The 22,347-nt window shown below is 29.2% G+C and overlaps 1 non-coding gene across 1 annotated transcript; it reads left to right on the top strand.

Annotated features, from left to right (window-relative positions):
• Positions 1–1,678: 1,678 nt before the first annotated feature.
• On the top strand, positions 1,679–1,783 carry LOC149514357 (small nucleolar RNA R71). The gene has a single exon (XR_016328862.1). It is a non-coding gene; the product is annotated as a small nucleolar RNA R71 (small nucleolar RNA).
• The last annotated feature ends 20,564 nt before the right edge of the window (positions 1,784–22,347 follow it).

Raw genomic sequence — 22,347 nt, 5'->3', positions numbered from 1 at the left:
TGATAATTCCCCTTTTTGCACATTAATCAAAGCCCTAATAGTGGCTAAAAAGGGTCTATTTAAGATAATTGATATCTCATGATCCACCTTTATATCTAGAACCATAAAATCAATAAGTAAAATGAGTTTTCCTATCTTTACCAAGACATTCGCCATAATCCCTTTATGGTATTTTAGTGATCTATCAGCCAACTGTAGAGTAACTGAAGTGGGCTTAGACTCTTTTATACCTAATTTCCTAAAAATGGACTAAGGCATCAAGTTAATACTAGCACCTAGGTCAAAATACATACATAATAAAGCTCTATCAAAAGACATACTACCTATAGTGCATGGGATAGTTAAACTACTAGGATCTTTCAACTTCATAGGTAGTTCTCTTTAAATTAAATATGTGCACTCATTAGTAAGTGCAACTATTTCATAATCCCTAAGTTTTCTTTTTTCAAAAGATAATGTCCTTCATGAATCTGGCATAGGTAGGCATCTGCACTAATGCATCCATAAAAAAGATGTTGATGTGTTACTTTTTAAACATTTTTAGAAATTTAGAGAATTGTTTTTCCTCTTTTTGCTTTTCAAACCTTTGAGGGAAAGGAATGTAATGCATATGTGGCTTGATTCTATGAAAATGAAGCCTAGATTAACTGGGTATAGCACTATGTGTACATGTTTAAGGTAACTGGGTAGGTCTTACCCTTTCATCCACCTTTTTACCCTTTTCTTTATCATGAACTAGCTTTCTATCAGGCTTATCACCATTAAACCCCTAATATACTATATCTTGAGAACCTATAAAGAATGGATCATTAGTTAACTATCTTACACTCCTAAGGGTAATGGCTTTACACTGCTCTTTTCCCTCCCTCCTAAGGTTGACCTTGGTGTTACTTGGTAAGGTTCTTTAGGGTCAAGTACTAAAAAGGGTAGCTAACTGACCAATCTGGGTCTTTAGGTTCTTTATAGATGTAATCTGGTTCTGAAACATGGTGTTTTGCATTTATACGAATGAGATCTAGGTTCTAATCATGATACCTAAGAGATCCTCACTGAGGGTTTCTTTTTAAGGGGTGGCATATATGGATATAGAGGTATGTGCTATAGATGTTGTTGTTGTTGATATAATGGTTGCTAGAAACCTAAAGGGTGAGGTGCTTTAGTGTATTGAGGCTATTCTACTACCTGAATGTATTGGACTAATTGAATTGGGTTATTCTTCCAACTTAGGCTATATGTGGAAGCATAAAGGTTATTAGGTTGCCTCGGGTTCTATCCTACATAATGGATACTCTTTAAGTAGTGATTAGGACATGACTCCCTTGAATGGCCTACCCAACATACTTCACACAAAGCTATAAGACTCTGGGCGAACCTAGAATGACTAAGACTCAGCTTAGAGGATGTGACCTTAAAATTCAAGGATTCTAAAGATTTGGCTAGAGATTCTACCCTAGCACTCAATGTTGTGAACTCAGTAAGCTTGTACACCTCTGAAGCTTTCCTAGAATGCTGTCTATCATTTGGCCACTAACAATTATTTATGGCCATATCCTCTATCAAATCATATCACTGTTAAAGGTCTTACTCATCAAGGCACCTCCTGTTACAGCATTTAAAATAGTCCTAGTATTTGGTATTAACCCATTGTAAAAAAATTTGAATCTCTAGCCATTTCGATAGTTTATGGTGTGGACACTACCTTAAGAGCCTTGCATCTTTCCCATGGCTTATACAAGGTCTCTGAATCATGCTAGGAAAAAGTTGCAATCTAATTCCTAAGCTTGGCCATCTTGGCCAAAGGAAAGAATTTAGCCATAAACTTTTGAACTAAATCATCCCAGGTGGTAATGGAATTTGGTGGCAACGAGGCTAACCAACTTTTGGTTCTATCTCTAAGGGAAAATGGAAACAATCTAAGCCTAATCGCATCCTCAATAACACCATTATATTTGAATGTATCACATATCTCATAAAAATCCTAAAAATGAGCATTCAGGTCTTCACTTGTATGACCACTAAATTAGACAAACTATTGTATCATTTGGATGATTACAAGTTTAATCTTGAAGTTATTAGCTTGTATGGCTAGCTTTTGAAGGCTAGGTTGACATCCATTAAGATTTAGCATAGTATAATATCTAAGAGCTCTAGTATCTTGCTCAGCCATGGTGATAGTAAGGTCGGTAAGCCTTTCCCTTCTAAACCTCATAAAGGTAATCTCAAGCTCGAGATCTAGAGGGATCAACTCACATCTCCTGATTGAGTGCATACATGGGCCACAAGAACACTATACTTAATGAACAACTCTAAAAATAGAAACCTAAGTATGTACATTTAAAGAAGTGAACAACAAAGGAAGATAGGCAATGTACACCTAAAACTGAAACAATGCTAAGACTAACCTAACGTATGTACGATAAAAGTGAACCAATCTATAGAAGAATATGGTGAAACATAATATTAGCTTAAGATCCTTGGCTCATAATCCTCGATAACATTGCCAAAAACTTAATTTAATAAATCTTTAAGTGTATAGGCTGTACAAGTAATAATTGTAACCTTTCAGTCAAGATATCATTTCATAGATATTAGGTAAAGAAATTCCTAAGCTAAGTATCGATTATCACCCTACCTTTTCTATAGTTGGTTCAATTAAAGAATAAGCATACAAATTAAGCTATTCTAAAAAAATAAAATCAAACATGACGTCACACATGCTTATATAAACAAAGTAAAAGAATACGACATGTAAACTAAGTAAACAAAAAGAAATTTCAAAAAATTGGTAGCTAAAATATAAGGAAATGAATTGAAACAAAATAGAAGTGAAACTAAAGTGATGCAAATGCAAGAATTAAAGAAGACATTGTGAATTTCACTTTAATGCTAAACATAGAAAACCAAAAATTAACAGCAAAATTAGATCTAACGTGCTTTAGATTGAGTAAAATTGAATTGTAATTGCAAGAAAAATGAGTGAACTAAAGTAAAAATAGAATTAAAGTACATGTTATGAAAGAAAATTGCAAGATCTAAGCTAAAAACATGAAAATAGAAGCTGCATTTGAAAGCTAGAAACTAACAATTCAAAAATCTTAAAGATTTGAGCTGGAAATCAATTATTGCCAACATCATAAAGATCACTGGAAAATACTTTAGAAAAGTGAAAATTACAACAAGCATCAATGAGAAAAACTAGAATTAATACTGTTTGACAAGTAAGAAAATGCAAAAAAATAAAATATAGGAAAAAATAAAATGTAAAAATTTAAAGAACAAAAAATTTAAATCCTAGGCTAAAGTCTCCCAAATGGTAGGCCCTCTTCCTTTATTTATAGGCAAATGGGAGGTGCCTCGGGCCCCAAAATATCTCTAAAAAATATCTCTAATTGAGTGGTCTTCTAGAGCTTCCTTCTTCTTTCATCACTTGTGCTTGTTATTTGGTAGCTAAACTCTTCACTGGTTGCAACCTTTTTCCTCATGCTTTTTTTTAGCCACACTAAAATGTCCTCTTTATGGCCAATAAGATCTCTTCAAAGTGCCAGCTCATTTGTTCTTTAAAACCACCTTTAAGTCTTCAAATTGTGGTGCTAAATGCAAGTAGTTGTGTAATACTTGTATCCATGCCACAAGTGTACCACTCATTTGCTCCTATTTTTGCATTTTCCTTTTTTCATTTGGATGCCACAAATTCAGGTATTTAATGAACAAATTCAACATTAAATCACTAAAAACAATTCTAGAAATAATGCTTAAATAATCATAGAAACAAGGATCAAGAAAATTCCTTCAAAAGGCAATATAGCTTATTGAAACTAGTTTAGACCATTAGCACAAATTGCATAAAAAATCCTCCAAATTGTATAAAAAATTATCCAAAATTCCTCACTTTCTTCATTTTTACCTACACATGAGAAAAATGTGCATTTAAGAGTATTTTAGCCATAATTTGTAAGGAACAAGTTAAAATATAAGCAAAATTGCACTAAAAATGAGCATGAAAATACTAAAATTTTAGTGCAATCAATACATTGAAGGAAAAAAAAAAATATGCTAGAATTTTTACATATAGTCAATACTTGTCTGTGTTGTGCTAGAATTCTAATGTTCAAACTCCACTTCCTATTTCCTTAGTTTAATGTTTTGCAATTCAAGAAATAATTGGTTCATTATAACACATGAAATGAAAAAATGTGTTGTAAAAGGAAACCAATGAAAAATATCCATAAGAAAAAAAATAAAATATAAAAAAATAAAAAAGTAAGAAAAGAAAAAAGATAATCAACCTTTTTTCTTAATGTTAGTTGATGACTTGAACTCATCGGTCATTCTTTCCCATCCTCCCTCTCTTAATTTTTTTTTATGTCTCTACTTTCTTTCCCATCAATTACCCATTCTTTTCTAAGTAATGGCCTCCAACAACTCATCTTTATTTTCAAGTAGAGTGATAGCTTCAACCAACTCCTCTTTCTTTTCAAAAAGGGAAGAACATACCATAGATATATTATTTTAGGTATACAAATAAGGAAAAGAAGCTTTTTTTTTCTTTTTTTTTTCAAAATTTAATATTTGTGTGCAAGTCTAATGTTAAAAAATAAATAAATAACTTATTTTCTTTTTTTTTCTTTTCTTCTTATTTTGAGATCATAAAGATTTAAAAAATAATTAAAAGTGAAAATACCTAGGTCCAACAATTGGAGGTCATATTTGGTGTCAGTATTGAGAACAGCTTCAAATGAGTTAAGTATCCAACATCAGTATTATTGAGAACAATCACGAGTTCAGTCTAGGTAAGCTTAAAAAAATAAGAAATAAAAAAATCAAATAACTTTTTAGAAAAAAATGAAATCAATTAGCATCAAACATGCTACATCTAAAAAATATTTCTAATTAAAAAGCAAAAAAAAAAAATTAAACCTTAATAATGGCTTTAATGTTAGCAAATAATTGGCTTTGACATCACTTTGGCTTGATGTGGCCTCAACAAGTTACTTTATTCCTTCCTTTTTTCTCTCTATTTTTTCAACCATCACTCTTTCTTTTTCAAACTTCTAGCTCCCATTCCCCCTATAACCCAAACCATTAGATCATTTATAATTTTTTAACTCAAATCTAATTTTTTTAAAAAAAATAAGAGAAGATTACAAAAAGTAAGAATATTTTTATAGGTGTCAAAATGTATTAGTCTCAGGTTTTGATCACTAGATGTAAAAATTAAGAGTAGCCATCAATATTTTTTGTTGAAGTGTAGTTTGTCACCAAGTTAAAATTACCCTTTTTAAAAGAAAATCCTAAATTCAATTAAAACTTCATAAAAAGGATATATTTTGGTCTATATTGCATAACTAAGTTCAAGAATATGGTTACGTGTGGGGAATAATTAGTACCCCCAAGCACTTGTTTAAAAGCGGAACCAGTTAACTTTGTGTTATCCTAAAATGATATTAATTAAATAGTCTTTTATTCTAAAATAATGTTAGTTATTTAAATATTGAAAATTTTCATAGGATTTTTCTATTATTATGATAAAATCCCTAAAACATTTCCAACCTTAAGAGTATTCAAGGAATCCATTCATTTTTCTAGAGAGGCTCCATCGTTAGATTGATAAAAACTTTTATAATTTCCTTTAAAACCTTTTCCTTTACATTTGAATTAATTTTTTATGTTTATAAATCCATCTAAAATTTTCATCATTTAGGCAAAATTTAGACAAACTATAATGCTAAAAATTCTTAAAAAAGTCACTCGTTCATAATTTTCTTTAAAATCTTATTGTTGTTAATGACTATTCTTTTATTTTTATGATTTCTTGAAATTTTATAACAATGAAATTTAACTAATTAATATAACTTAGGAATGAAAGTAAATCCTCGATGTTAGAATCTTTTTTCCAAAATTTTCATCATTCTAATAAAATTCCAATAGATTTTTACACATAGGAATCTTTTATAAAAATCATTCCTTTGTCATTCTTGTAAACCCATTATTAAGGCGATTTTCTTTATTCCCAAGCTTAATTGTTTTTGCCACTATTTATTAATTTTAATTAGTAATTATTCTTATTTTTATCCTTATTCTTTGCAAATTTTATTACTTTTTTATGTTTATGAATTTTCCATCATTATGATAAAAATAAAAAAAAAATCTTCTCTAGAAAATTAAACATTAGTAATTCATTTAGAATTATTGTTGATTTTTCCCTAAAACGGACAATAAAAATGTTAGGCCTTCAATTATTTGATTCTATAATTTTTTTTTTACTTTATTTATTTTTTGCTTTAAAATAAATATTATTAAGAATTTTTTTTTTAATTTTATCATCATTCTAATAAAATTTAAAAGATTTTTATTTATTAGTCACACATTCACAACTATTTGAAAATTTATTATTTGAAATATTTTTTTATCATATCATTTTATTTATTTATTTTTATTTTTATTTTTTCTTAAAATTTGTTAAATTTTATGGTAAAATTATTATTATGTAAATAAAATTTAATTTAAATTTTTATTAAGTAATTCTATTATTATTATTTCATAAATATTCCACGCTCAAATAACTTTAAATTTTAAATGTGCATATATTAAATATGAAACACAAATATAAATAAAATAAAAATAAATAAATAATAAAAATGACCCAAAATGGCTGGTAAAATTGATCAACGGTCTAAAAATCGATTTAGGATGGTTCGAGGTGGTTCAAGTTAGTTTAGAACAGTTTGGAGCAATTTAGAGGTAGTTCAAGAGCTACTTGGGTGATTTTCTAGTAGTTTAACTTAGTTCACGGCCAGTTCAGTTTGGTTCAACTAGACTAGTTTGTAGCTAATCAGTTGTGGTCGAGAGCAGGTCAGGCGTGTAAACTTCAAGTTGAATCTGAGTCCACATGCGGATCTTATCCTTTTTTTATAACTACAAAAAATGCTTTTTCACTCCAAAAAAGAAAAGGCTTGCCACTTTCTTAAACCCAGATCTGACACCAACACTCATTGGCTACAAGTTGATGGTGTTGGATCAACCCCAAAATTCACCTAAAAGCTCCCATATTCCTTCATTTTCTTATTTTCTATGTGGATTTTCATAAAAATTCCCTGATCTTGCTAGATCTAGGTCGAAACATTTTAGCTTCAACATAAAAAAGGCCCATCTCGCTGCTGTAATGGCCTCCATTTTTTTCTATGCTCTGCTATTATACAAGACCTTTATTTCCCAAAAAGAACCAACCCTAAAACACGTTTAAGTTACTAGAATTTAAGCTCCAAGTTTCCTTTCTTTTTTTTTCACTGCTGCTCCCTCTCCCAAAGGATGTGATTTTTTTTTTTTTTTATGGTTTTTGTGTGTTTGGTTGGAATGTTGTAGAGGATTTGGGTCTTGGTAGTTGAATGGGTTTTGGGTTGTATCTATGGAGGTGGTGGTGATGGTAATGAGAGGAAGGGTCTTGGTGGTTTAATGGCTTTGATTGTTGTGGCAACAGATTAGGGTATGAAATAGAGGCAGCCAGGAAAGGGTTTACAAGGGTGGCCAGAGATGGGTCTGTGCTTGGCTATCAGGGATTGATGGTGGTGTGGCTTTGGGTTTGGCATGATGGTATTGTATAGTGTTCTTAGTGGTGGACTGGCAGTGGTTGGAGTTTGTTAGAGGTGTTGGAGTTGTGGATGTTTTGGTAGAGTTCTCTTTTCAATTCAATTTCCCTTGTGAATTTGTCTTCATTGTTGTGTTTATTTGGCTCAAATTATAAAGCCAATCAGGTGTTCAAATTCCTAAATTTGTGGGATTATGGGGGACTTTGGGAAATTTGGCTGGTGATTATGTTGAAAAAAATAATGGTGGCAGAGCGACTAGCAGCTTGATTTCAGCTCCCAACCCTCCAATGAGTTTTTTTTTTTGTACTTTGTTTGTTTTGTTTGTTTTAGATTTTTTAATTCATTTTTTTTAAGTTTTCTTTAATTTTTATTGAAATGAAAAAAGAATAAAATTAAATTAAAAAAATCAATTTCTAATATGCCTTAACAAGTGGATTGCACTTTCGGGACTTACATAATAAGTTTCGAAATAAACAATTGACTCAGATAAAATTAGGTGTTTACAGCTGCTTCTCTTTGTACATTGCTAAGAATTAGAAATAGGGCCAAGATAAAAAGACAACAATTTTGTTCGGGTAAGCCTAATTTACTTTTTTGACAAATCACAAACAAAAAAATCATCAAATATCAACAAGCCACTTGAAAAACTTATAAACCCATTAAACCTACACTTGAATGAATCAACTTAGACACGTAAAAAAAGTTTCATTTTTTTTTATATTTTTTTCAATTGCTTTTAAAACTAAATTGAGAAAAAGACCATTCCATAACTTTTGGAAACAACTTGAAATGAAGAACTCTTCTCATGAAAGACTCCACAATTTTTAAAAAATGAAGTAAAATGAAAGCTCTTCTTATTGAAGGCTCCATAACTTTAAAAATTTTAAAAATTTTGACTAGAGGACTTAAAGATTATGTTTGGAGGTCTTATAAATCTCGACATCTATGAATGCTCATTTAAATAGATGTCCCATGACTTTTGAAATTTAAAACAATTTGCTCGAAAGACTTTCTAATTTTTCTAATCTTTGTCCAGAGGTTTTAGAGGATTATGCCTGGTGTACTTACAAACATGACACTAAAATAAGTTCAGATTGAAAAAGCTCACAAATCTTGCCTATATGACTTAGAGATTACACCCAAAGGTTTTACATTTCTTGACATCTATGAATGCTCCTCTAAAGAAAGGCTTTATAACTTTTGAAATGTAAATTTTTTTGCCCAAAAGACTTACAAATTTTTCTCATATTTACCTTAAGGTATGGGGGGATTATACTTGGAGGACGTACAAATTATTTTGATTTTTGACCAAAGGTCTTGGGGATCATGCTCGGAAGACTTACAAATTGTGATACTTAAACAAATTCAGCTTGAAAAACTTAGGAATCTTGCCCAGAGGACTTAGAAATTACACTTAGAGGTCTTACAAATCTCAACATCTATGACTGCTCCTCTAAACTGAGGCTCCACAACTTTTGAAATTTAAAATATTCTACCCTGAGTAGTTACGAATCTTTCTTATTTTTGCCCAGAGGTCTTAAGAATTATGCTTGGAGGACTTACACAAATCATTTTTGAAAGTTTACTTCAAAACATTAGATTTCAAGACTTGGATATCATCATCCAGGAATTGAATATCATCATCAAGGAATTATCGATAACATGAAATATCTTCATTGAAGAAAGATCAGATACTACCATTGAAAAATTTAGTAAACTTTGGATATTGCCATAAAAAAGAATGCATATGAAAGTTTAGATATCATCACCAAGAAAATATGCAAATGACTTCAAATATTATCACCAAAGAAAATGCAAATGTCTTCAGATATCGCCATGAAGAAAGCTTGGATATCACTATCAAGAAAATATTCAGATGATTTCAGATATCAGCGCCAAAGGGAACTTGAATATCACCATCGAGAAAATATGTAGATGACTTCAAATATCACACTGAAGAGACCTTAAATTTCAACATTAAGAAAGGATGCAATATCTTCAGATATCACCATCAAAAAAATATGTAAATGACTTCAAATATCACCGTTGAAAATAACTCAAATATCACTACTGAGTGAATACAGATGACTTTGCATATCACCACCAAAGAAAATACATATGATAGCTTAGATACTCGAATATCAACACCGAATATTTTGAGGTCTTCAAATATCATCACTGAAGAAAGTATGAATTTAGATTTAGATGCTCAGATATCACCACCAAGTGATTTTAAATAAAACTCAATCATAACCATTTTCTTAATTGGTACCAACTTCATTGGACTTAATACTTCCATCTTAGTGCCAGCTAAACTGGGCTTAAATTTTCATTAGTGCCAACTAAACTACATTAAACTGGGCTTATAGTGCCAACTAACCTAGGCTTAAAGTGCTAACTAATTTGAGTTTAAATCTTATTGGTGCTAGCTAAAATAGGCTTGGGTACCAATTAATCTAGGCTTAAAGTGCCAGTTAATCTAGGCTTAAATCATATTGGTGCCAGCTAAACTGGGCTTAGGTGTTATCTAATTTGGGTTTAAAGAGTTGGTGCCAGTTAAACTAGGCTTAAATCTTATCTTGTTATCATATATTGTCCTTTTTATTCATTTCCTCAACAACTTTTCTATTTTTTTAATCTTTTTTTGACTTCTCAAACTTTTGTTTTTTGACATTTTTACCTTTTGTCAACAATGTTCTATTTTTCTTCTCTCTTTTTGTTTTTTTTTTTTAAATCTTTTTTCTCGAAGATTGTTTCCTATTTGCTTTTCCATAACTTAAAACATTTCTCATTTTCTGTCCTTTTTTTTATTTTTCAATATTTACAAGTTCAACAAATGCAATCTTAACACAAATACCTATTCTCAATAAATGAGGTGAATGTAAATATATTTTCCATAATATGAGTATACAAAGATGTAGATGCAAAACATATTCCAATAATGCAGATGCAATGTTCTTTTCATGTAAATGCCCTATACCAATGTAAATAGACCATGCAAATGTAACTTTTGTCCAGATGATGCTAATGCCTTTAAGCAAATGTGAATGCCTTTTTCATGTAGCATAAAAAGATGCAAATGTAGATGTCTTTTTAAGATGCAAATGTAGATGACTGACTATTACAATGCAAAGCAAGGATTTTTTCGTTTGTCAAAAGAATATCTATATTCAAGTTTTCACCATTTGAAAATTTCTCTTCACCAAAAAATGATCTTAGTATCTTGTACTAATCTTCAAAAAGCTTCAAAGTAATCATAAAATTGCCCCACGTAGAGTATTTCCATAATCAATGAAAAAAAAAATTAGAAACACGTAACTTTTGAATCTCTTGAAAATTGGTGATAATTATTGAAACTATCTAAGAATGGGTGTCAATCAATAATTTAGTTTTTTGGTTAAAGGATTTACTAGGATCACAGTTCAATGAGAGAAGGGTTGTTCTTTTCTCTAGGCTTATAAATGAAATAAATTTTCAGAACATTTTTATTCTTTGAAAACCAAACATGGTTTGACATTTTCAATTTCCTAATGATATTTCGATTTGTGTCAACACTGTCATTCATTTTCAAGCAATGCACAAAGTTTTGATGGCCTGCAAGGAAGAAACAAAGGTTTGGATTTCAAGTTTTCAATCTTTTGAGCGATGTAAGGTCTTCAATTGGTATTGATCACTCAAAAGTTTTCCATATTTATTGAAATTTCCTTCATGGCCTATTTTTTTGGTCAAAATCTTAGAAACTCCTTTTTCAAGAATCTAATGTACCACCAGAATGACTATTTATGCTCTAGATTGCCCTTTTTAGGATGTTCACCCTAGAACTCTATTATTCATTTTCTTCTCTTTTTGATTTTTTTCAATGGTTCCATCATGCACTCTAATATTTAAAGTTTTCATAACAAGAACTAGTTCACATAAAAAATTCCTAACATCAAAAGGCAAAATAAAATCCTACATATCAATAACTAGTATATACATTCCAAGAACTAAACTCTTCAATTTAGACATCTATGTTTAATTAAAATGGATTTTTTAGGGCATGTAATGTAGGCCAAGGTTCAAGGTTATGAAAGAAAGGATAAATAGGCCTAAAATATGTATTTAAGGATAGTTAAACCAAAGATCATACATAGCTTGTTAAGGATTTCCTTTGAGATATTTGTCTTTTTTTTGTCGAAGCCTTCATCTCATTACTTCACTCTCATTTTTTTTTACCTTTGTCAATTTTTTTTCCTTTTGTTTTCTCTTTTTTTTTCAAATTTAAAACTCAATCCATAGATGATTTTCCCTTAAAATAAATCATTATTTTCCTTCGATATAACTTTATTATGCCTAAATCTTGAACATACAATTCTTTTACCTCATAGTGTAAAGGGTGATCTTTAGCCAGGGTTAATTTAGAAGAAAATATTTCAACAGGCTCAAAAGGGATAATTTCTCTGTTCGTGAAGAGTAGCAAAAGATGGCCATTCATCATTTTAAACACAGTCAGTTGAATTGAAGAATAGATACTTGTGAAAGGTACGATATATAATCTTTTCATTTTTTGATTTTTTTAAAATTTTCATTTTTCCATTTTAAACCTATTTTTTTAATTATTTGAATATTAATGTAGCCATCAACAATATTTTTTCCCTTATTTCTTTTTTTTTTTTGCTTTTTTTTTGTTTCTTTTTTCAAATAATGCTCCAATTGTTCATCACTTGAATGAGAGTTTGTAAAGAAAATCATGCTACATAGAGTATCTTGAGTTCCAACCTGATATGCATTTTAAAAAGTCTCATTTTGGTTTCAAGTTGTTTACTTTTCAAAAAATGAGAGGAAAAAATTTTGACATAAGACTTGCCTTAAGCAATGAGAAACTAGTTTCTTTATGGCCTTACTTTAGGGAAACAACTTATGGCATTTGTGAGTTTTAGGTCATCAAAAGAGATTTGAATGGTTTGCACTTAGGGTTCAAACATAATTTTGACAAATATCGAATGATCAACATTTAAATTCTTGAGAGAGTATCATGTTTGATTTTCAAATAATTCAAAATGAATTTTCAAATTAGTCCCTTTCACTCATTGCCTTTTAAAAGTTTCTGCTTTCAAAACCATGTTGAATTGCAAAGAAGTCAGGTTCATAGAGCCTAAACTTATGCTCCTTAAAGAAATTAGGTCCATATTTAAAACTTGGAAGTAGTTGACAAAAAAGATGACTTTTAGGTGAAGTTTATTTCTAATAATGACCACCAATTTTTTCAAGTCTCACAAATTTTATTGTCATATTCTTTATTCTTATCATCTGGAAATCAAATTATATGGGGCTTTTATGAAAAGCAATTTTTTGTTCTTAAAAATCTTTACAAATAGAGTGACTAAGCATCAACAAAAAAATTGTTACACTAGTTCCTAAAAGAATTTATTTATACAATTATCAGAGTATAATATTAAATATATACAAACTCCAAACTAAATAAAAAAATCTTTTTCATTGGCACCATTTAAAAATTCAACTTTGATGCATCAAAATATAAATGTCCTAAAAAGATTAAACCTAAGATGTATAAGAAAAGCATAAGTGAATCTTTCAAAAATTTTCTTTTCATTTTTTTCTCTTTTATGAATAGTTTAAAAACAATTTTACCCTCTAAAGCATATATTGACAAATACACCCTTCTTAGTCAAGATGAAATGCAAAATATTTACAAAAGGCAGCTATACATTTGAGCCTACATGTTTCATGATGAATAACAAACCTTGTGCATGAAAGGTTATTGAAGCATGCAAGATCATGTAAACATGATTGATACATGAATTTCAACCATATTCACAAAATAATGAGACGATATTCATAAAAGTAACGGTGTCCACTGTATATATGATGCAACCATTATTTTTTTATTTTTTAATAGGAAAATCATGCAATTTATAAAATCTAAAAGCACTTAAAATCAATGCATTGTAGAAAGCAAATAACTTTAAATTATAACCTTCCTTTTATTCTTAGCAAAGACATCTTATAACAAAAATGTTTTGTTTTTACATTTTTTGGTTTTTTCATTTTTTTTTATTAAAATAAAAACTTTATACAATCCCAGACAACATCAATTCAACATCATCCATAAAAGAGAAAAAAATAATAAGGAAAATATAGAAACAAATACAATAAAGCATTTCATGTGTCCTAATTAAGGTTCATAAAATTCCAACATGATTCTATTTGAGGTGTTCCTCTTAATGTGCACTATATGTAAGGTTTAGGATCTAACAAATGCTAAAAAAAGTTCTCAAATTGTTCCTCATTGTCACCTATGTTGGACTAATAAGGCATCCCGATCCTTACCCATGATAGGTTACAAGCGAAAAGAGTTCAATCTAAGTGAAAGTATTTGGCTAGCCTATATGGAGGTTATCACCTCATGAAAATGGTAGGCACTTTACTTCTTCCTAAAAGGACAAAGCTCAAGTCAAGAGCTCATGCATTCATATGCACGGGTAGTGTATGCCAAACCTCAAATAACATAAAAACTCCAATTTTAAATACCCCATAATTTATTATAAACAATATCATAAAATCGTAAAAAAATAACACAATTAACAAAAATATGAATGTAAGTGAAAACATTTTTTAGGAACTAAAGTTAAAATGATTAAGACTTTTAGCTTAAGATTTAGGATAACATTTAACTTACCCTTGGCTCAACTTTCTTGTCTATCTTCAGTAGAGTCACCAAGTTGTCATAACGTATTGGTTTGAAGACTCGATCACTAGATGTAAAAATTAGGAGTCGCCACCAATCTTTTTTGTTGAGTTGTGATTGGTCACCAAGTTAAAATTACCCTTTTTAAAGAAATCCTAAGTTCAATTAAGACTTTGTAAAAGGGATAAATTTTGGTCCAAATTTCAAAACTAAGTTCGGGAGTATGGTTATACGTGAAGAAGCATTTGCACCCCTACAATGCCTATCCGAAGATGGTACCAATTAATGTTGTGTTATCCTAAAATGGTCTTAATTAAATGGCTGTATATTCTAAATTAATTTTAGTTATTTAAATATTGAAAAATTGGATAGGATTTTTCCATCATTCTAATAAAATCCCTAAAAAGTTTCTCACCCTAAGAGTATTTAAGGAATCCATTCATTTCCTTGAAGAGGCTCTATCGTTGAATAAATAAAAACTTTAATAATTTCCTTTAAAACTTTTTCTTTTACATTTTCATTAATTTTTTTACTCTTATAAATCTGTCTAAAGTTTCCATCATTCTGGTCAAATTTAGACAAACTATGTTGCTACAAATTCTTATGAAAATCACTCATTTATAATTTTCTTTAAAATCCCATTGTTGATTAATGACTTTCTTTTATGATTTATTGAAATTTTATAAAAGTGAAATTTCACTAATTAATATTTGTTATTTGTTATTTTTTATTTTTTATTCCTCTTACTTGGGAATAAATGTAAATCGTCAATGTTAGAATCTTTCTTCCAAAATTTTCATCATTCTAATAAATTTTAGATAAATTTTCATATGTAAGAACCTTCACAAAAATCACTCCTTCGTAATTTTTTGTAAAGCTATAATTAAGATGATTTTCATTATTCCAAAGCTTAATTGCCTTCACCACTATTTATTAATTTTAATTAATAATTATTCTCATTTTTATCCTTATTCTTTGAAAATTTCATTCATTTTTTTATGTTTATGAATTTCCATTATTCTAGCAAAAATTCAAAAAAAATCTTCTCTATTGATTAGACATTCGTAATTCATCTAGAATTTATCATTGATTTTATCCTCAGAAAGGACCTTAAAATTGTTAGGCCTTTAATTATTTGGTTCTATAAGTTTTATTACTTCATTTTATTTTTTTTCTTTAAAATAAAAATTATTACAAATTTTCTTCTAAATTTACCATCATTTTGGTAAAATTTAAAAAAATTTTATTTATCAGTCATACATTCACAAATGTTTGAAAATTTATTATTTGAAATATTTTTATCATATTTATTTATTATTTATTATTATTTTTACTTTTTCTTGAAATTTTTTAAATTTTATGGTAGAAATTATTATTATGTAAAGCAAATTTAATTTAACACTTTATTTAGTAATTCTATTATTATTATTTCATAAATATTCCAATCTCAAATAACTTTAAATTTTAAATATGCATATATTAAATATGAAACACAAATATAAAAATAAATAAATAAATAAACAATAAAAATTACCTAAAATGGTTGGTCGAATTGGTCAATGGTCTAAAAATCAGTTCAAAACGGTGTAAGGTGGTTCAAGTTGGTTTAGAGTGATCATGAGTTTTCTAAGGGCAGTTCAAAAACAACTTGGGCGATATTCTGGTGGTTCAACTTAGCTCACTATTAGTTTAGTTTAGTTCGATTCAAATTGATTGATTCGTGGCTAATCAATTATGGTCGGAAACAGGTCCAGCACGCTAACCTAAGGTCATATCCAAGTCTACGTATGGGTCTACCCATTTTTTTAAAACTATTAAAACCAACAATTTTTTTATTTCATTTTCAACTTTCCCTTAAAAAAACACCAAACTCTCTAAAAAAAATAAAAAAATAAAAGGCCAATCACCCTCTTAAGCCTAAATCTCGATTGCAGCGATTATACTAGCTACCATCAGCCATCACTCACCATCTATTGCCTGTCACTAAGTTCAAATTTACCCTAAAATCCACCCAAAAGCTCCTCTTTTCCTTTTTTTTCTTTTTTTTTTCTAGCTGGATTTTCATAACAATTTTTAGATCTTGCTTAATTTAGGCTAAAACATTTTAGCCTCAACATAAAAAAAAGGCCTTCTCATTACTCTGATGGCCTTCATTTTTCACTATGCTCTTCTCTTGTGTAGAACCTTTATTTCCCCTAAAAGAACCAATACTAAAACACCTTAAAGTTACTTGAACCAAAACTCCAAGTTTTTTTTTTGGCACTACTTCTCCCCTTCTTATGGGATGTGATTTTTCCTTTTTTTATGTGGTTTGTGTGTGTCTTGTTGGGATGTTATAGAGGATTTGGGTCTTGGTGGATGAATGGGTTTCGGGTAGTTTCTATGTAGGTGGTTGTGGTGGTGATGAGATGAGGGTTCTTAGTGGTTCAAGGGCTTTGGTGGCTATGGCAATGGATTATGGTTCGGAACAGGGGTGGCCAGGAATGGGTTTGTAGGGGCAACCAGGGTTGGGTCTATTTCTTATGCTATTTATATATAAAAATCTACTCAATCTTTAGTTCATGCATATAACGCCAGTAAACAGAATGTAAAACACTTCACACATTTCAACTTGAAGATAGAATATACTTCATATGTTCACTTTTCCCATCACTCTTTACTAATGTTAAATGTACATATTTAACTCAAGATCAAAAGGTCTTTTAGGCTTGTAATGTAAGGCTTGGGTCTAGGTAGGAGAAAGGAAATTTTTAGTTTCAAAAACCTTAAGCTTACTTTTTTTGCACTTTTTGGACTTTGAACAAATGAGAGCTTTTTTTCTAACTTTGATTTATGAAGCATCAAATTATTCTTCTGTATTTATGACTTTTTTTTTTTAATTTAGCCACTTTTGGCTTTTATTAGGCTTTGCCTTTCATGATTATTGTTTTCTTTATTTCATTTTTTTCCTTGTGCCTATCATAACATATCAGTTTCGAGACTCAATCATCAGACGTAAAAATTTTAAAGCAATAAAACAAGAAGTCACCACCAATCTTTTTTAAAGTGTGTTTGTTCACCAAAAATTTTTATTTTTTTAAAAAAATAATAAAATGGATTTTAAGTTTATTAAAAGATAGTTTTGATCTACAAAAATAGGATTAGGTTCAGGAGTCGATTACGTATGGGGAAGGATTAGCACCCCTATAGCACCAGCTTAAATCGATACCAATTAATCATGCGCTATCTAAAGTTTTGAATAAAAAATGGTTTCACTTTGAAATTTAGTAATAATTTACTAATAATTCCCTTCATCATTTTTTTAGAAAGAAAATCCATTAAAAATCTATATTTAGGAATATGGTGAAAATCTTTAGATTGAAGAAATACCTTATAATTCTCTAAATATAGGCATAATTCAAAGATAATCTTTTTCATTTAAGATTTACTACAACATTCCTCTAAAAATAAAATAACATTCTTTGCAAATGATAATTATTAGTGACTCTCCAACATCTAGGTAGAGTATCAAGAATTATTTCTTTTGGAATGTTATTTTAATTTTATTTTTAAATCCATTTTAAATAGCATTTTCCATAAAAAGATATTTATGCAAGAAAATGATGATGCTAAAATGAAATGAGGGACAATAATAACAATTTAAAAATAGGAGCATGTGAAATGAATGTAGATAATAATCTAGAAAACAAACATGTGAATGGATGGCATGCTAGATAATGAAATACAATTTTGGAATTAGGTCTTTAAATATAAAGAGAGCACTGAGACTCCCCAACCTCTAGGTAAAGTTTAGGTATAACTATTTATATTTAAAATCTTATTTTTTTATTTTTTATTCTTTATTTAATTTTGTTATTTTGGATTAAAGAATTATATGAAAAAAAAATCTTAACAAAATAAAATTTCTTAAATACTACATTATGTAAGCAGCATTCAGAAATAGATTATTTCATAAAAGGTTTTCACATAAATCCTTAAATTTTGGTATGGTTTTGGGTTTTGAGTGGATTAAGGGTTTTAGGGTTTTATTTAAAGTTTTAAGTTTACATATAGTGCTTGGGGTGGTTTAATTTAAGGTTTTAGGTTTAACCTAGGGTTTTAGGGTTTTAGTTTCACTTAGGATTTTCTAACGCAAACTCATCTAAGAGGAATGATTAAACTACATGCATCCAAAATGAAAATCGAATACTTGACAAATGATGTAAAGAAAATAGACCTTAGGCTAACATAAGCAAGGCTATTTTTTACTTCAAACTTTACAAAACCTTTGCCTTCTATTTTTGTTTTCTTTTTTGTATTTTTTGTATATATTTTTTTTAAAAGCTTCTCATATTCTAAACAAAAAGTCCCCTTTTTCTTTCATCACAATTGATCCATCTCAATCAAATAAAACTTAAAGTTCTTAGTGCATCAAGGTAAAAAAATGAACCAGAGCACTTATTCTAAAACCAACTCAATAAACATGTTCACTGGTTTTTAAAAAGAACCCCCACATCGCAAATGGGATTAAGACATAGGCTTTTATACATCAAATAAACTTATATTATATGCATTTGAGAAGGAAAGGAAAGAAGAAAAGGCTACCTCTTGTTTTTTACTTTATATTTTTCATTCTGAATTTTTTGCTTATTTTTTTGCTTTTTTTTTGTTCTATCTCGCTTTTTTGTTGTTGGTGTTTTGATTTTTATTCTATTTCATTCGCTACTATTCATGCATTTGCTAGTTTTTTCCTCTTCTTCTTTGCCCATTTTTGCTTTTTCTCAATTTTTTTCTATTCAATTCTTTCTTCTTTCTTTTTCTTTTGGCCTTTTAACTTGTTTTTCTACTACCACCTTTGCCCTTAAATTTTTTTCTACTGCTGCTTACCTTTTTTTTTCACTGCTACTTTTTAATTTTTTCTGGTGCTCTTCTGGTTTGGCCCCGAATGCTTTTGGTTCACTTATGATCTCTTTTATTGCCCAAATGCCCTTTCTTTTTGTTTTTAGTTTACTCTCACTTCATGCAAAAGCCTTCCTATTCATCATTTTCTTGCTGTCACCATGCCTCATGTCCCTCACAGTTTCCATTTTTAGTTTTTTTTGTTGCCTTCATGCCTCCACTAATTCTACATCCCACACATGATTTTCATTTCCATTTTCTCCATGTATCACCCTTTTTATGCATTTTTTTTACATGGTTTTTTACCTCCAACAAAGTTAAACCAATAGCCTCATTTTTTGCCATGTTTGGCCCTTCAACAAAGTTTAAGCCTTGCATTTTTTGGGCTTTATTCTTTTTCACTTTATGGCCCATGTTATGGCTAACTTGGACTTTCATTTGGGCCATTTTGGGCCAAACTTTTTATTATTATTTATTTATTTAATTTTTAAATAATTTTTACATTTTATCTAGTTTTTTTTAATGATTTTTATATTTTTATTTGGTTTTTTAAATAGCCAACAATGGGCTTCAAAAAGGAATATTTTATCAAACCTTTTTTTGGGTTATTTTGGGCATTCATTTAGGCTTGTGTAGTAGGCCTCTTGTTAGGCCCATATTGAGCCTCATCTTGGAGCATTTAAAATGGACTATTAATGGGCTTGAAAAATTGATCATCAAGACACAATTGCAACAACAAGACTAGATTAAAAGGATACAATATTTCGATCGAATTAAGTGTCTACAATTGCCCTTCTTTGCATATTTCTGAGGATTAAGAAAAATACAAAGACATAGACAACAATTTTTGTCTAGATGTTTTCAAGAGTGATTTTTTTTTTGTGTTTTTTTCATTTGTTTTATTTTTTGTATTTTTGTTGTTGTTTTTTCATTTTTTTAGAATATTTAAAAGACTTGACCATTTGGAAGTGAATTTAAAAGCTTCTTTTAGCAAAAGCTCTACAGCTTTCAAATTTAAAAGCTCTTTAAACAAAGGGTTAATGACTTTAGACAATAAATAGGAGATCATGCCTAAAGGTCTTACAAATATAGACATTAAAACAGATTCAGCTCGAAATACTTACGAATCTTGCTTGGAGGACTTAGAGATTATGTCCAAAGGTCTTACAAATCTCGACACCTATGAATGCTCCTCTAAAAAGAGGCTTTAAAACTTTAAAAGTTTAAAGTATTCTGCTTGGAGGACTTACGGATCGTTTGAATCTTTGCCCGAAGATCTTAGAAAATCATTTAAAAATTCAAAGTTTTGCTCAAGGGTTTTGAAAATCCTTAAAAAATTTAAGATTTTGCCCATAAGTTTTGGAAAATCATTCAAAAATGTAAAATTTTACCTAGAGGTCTTGGAGATCATTTAAAGTTTTAAGATTTTGCCCGGAGGTCTTTTGAAATCATTTAAAAATCTAAGATTTTGCCTAAAGGTCTTTGGAAATCATTTAAAAATCTAAAATTTTATCCAGAGGTCTTGGAGATCATTCAAATATTTAAGATTTTACCCAGAGTGTTTGGAAATCATTTAAAAAATTGAAATTTCACCCAGAGGTCTTTGAAAATCTTTCAAAAATTTTAAATTTTACCCAAAGGTCTTTTAAAATCATTTAAAAATTTAAAGATTTGCCTGAAGGTCTTGGAAATCGTTTAAAAATCTAAAATGTTTCTTAGAGGTCTTGAAGATCATTCAAAGATTTAAGATTTTTCTTAGAGATCTTTGGAAATCATTTAAAGTGTTAAAGTTTTGCCTAAAAGTCTTGAAAATCGTTCAAAAATCTAAATTTTTACTTGGAGATCTTGGAGATCATTCAAAGATTTAAGATTTTGCTTGAAGGTGTTGGAAATCATTTAAAAATCTAAGGTTTTACATGAAGGTCTTTAGAAATCATAAAAAAAAAAAATTTAAGGTTTTGCCTAGAGGTCTTAGAAAACATTCAAAAGTCTAAAATTTTGCCTAGAAGTCTTGGAGATCATTCAAAGATTTAAGATTTTGCTCGGAGGTCATGGTGATCATTTAAAAATAAAAAATTTCACTTAGAGGTCTTTGGAATCATAAAAATAATTTAAGGTTTTGCTTGGAGGTCTTGGAAGTTTTCAAAAATCTAAAATTTTTCCTAGAGGTCTTCGCAAATCACATACTCATTCTCCTAAAACTAATCACTTTTAGAGTTTGAAATATTTTTATGCCAAAATTTTTACTTTTGGTTTCAAAAGTTTTTCACCCTTTGTTTCAAAACATCTTATCTTTTAAATTTGAAAATGCCTAATGTTTCAAATTTTTTTTTCAGAAGTGTTCCACACCATTTCTTGAGTGTTTTGAATTTCAAAAGAACAAATTTTCTCTTTCTTGCTTTATTACCTAAAATTTGGCAAACATAACCATGATGCAAAAGACTATTGAAATGATCATGTGGATACACACTTTACTTTATACAGAGATGCTAATGAATGCTCTATGCGAATATGCAAATATATTCTCTCAAATGCAAATGCAAGTATCTTTTTCCTGATACAAATGTTCCATACAAATGCAATTTTCTATCCTAGTTATGTAGATGTATTGCAATGATGCAAATGTAAATACCTTTTTACATAATGCAAAGGCAAACATGAGAATGCACACGAAAAGATTCTTTTTAGAATGTTTTTAAAATCTTATTTCTGCTGATTTCTTTTTGCTCATCTAATTAGCTTTTCAACTTTCCTTCGAAAGGGTCTCTTTTTCCATTTTCTTATGTTATTTTCTTTATGCCTTAACTTATCTTCCTTATGCTTTATTTACCAATTTTTGCTTTTTCTTTTTAACATGTTTTTCATGATTTCCCTTTCATTTTCAACAAGCTTTCATGCAATCATGCAACATATACCTTTTAATATGCAGCATGTACCTTTCAATATGCAACATGTGTCTGGACTTAACAAGAAATCACATCACCATTCTTAATAAAATTTTTTTTCTTTCTTTCTTTTTTTTTTCTTTTCAACATCACTAATTATTTCATGAAAAAAAAACTTTTTCTTTCTTGAGTACAAACCAGTCTAAAGATTCTCATATTTCAATAATTTTATAAAATAAGATTTTCCTTGTTTTTCACAAAAAGTGCAACTAGTTATTCAAAAATTTCTAAAAAATGGCTAACAAAATTT

The sequence above is a fragment of the Durio zibethinus genome, chromosome 16 (genome assembly GCF_047325235.1).
Source record: "Durio zibethinus cultivar Kanyao isolate XHJ-2024 chromosome 16, ASM4732523v1, whole genome shotgun sequence".
NCBI lineage: Eukaryota > Viridiplantae > Streptophyta > Magnoliopsida > Malvales > Malvaceae > Durio > Durio zibethinus.
This window is presented reverse-complemented; position numbering and strand designations above follow the sequence as displayed.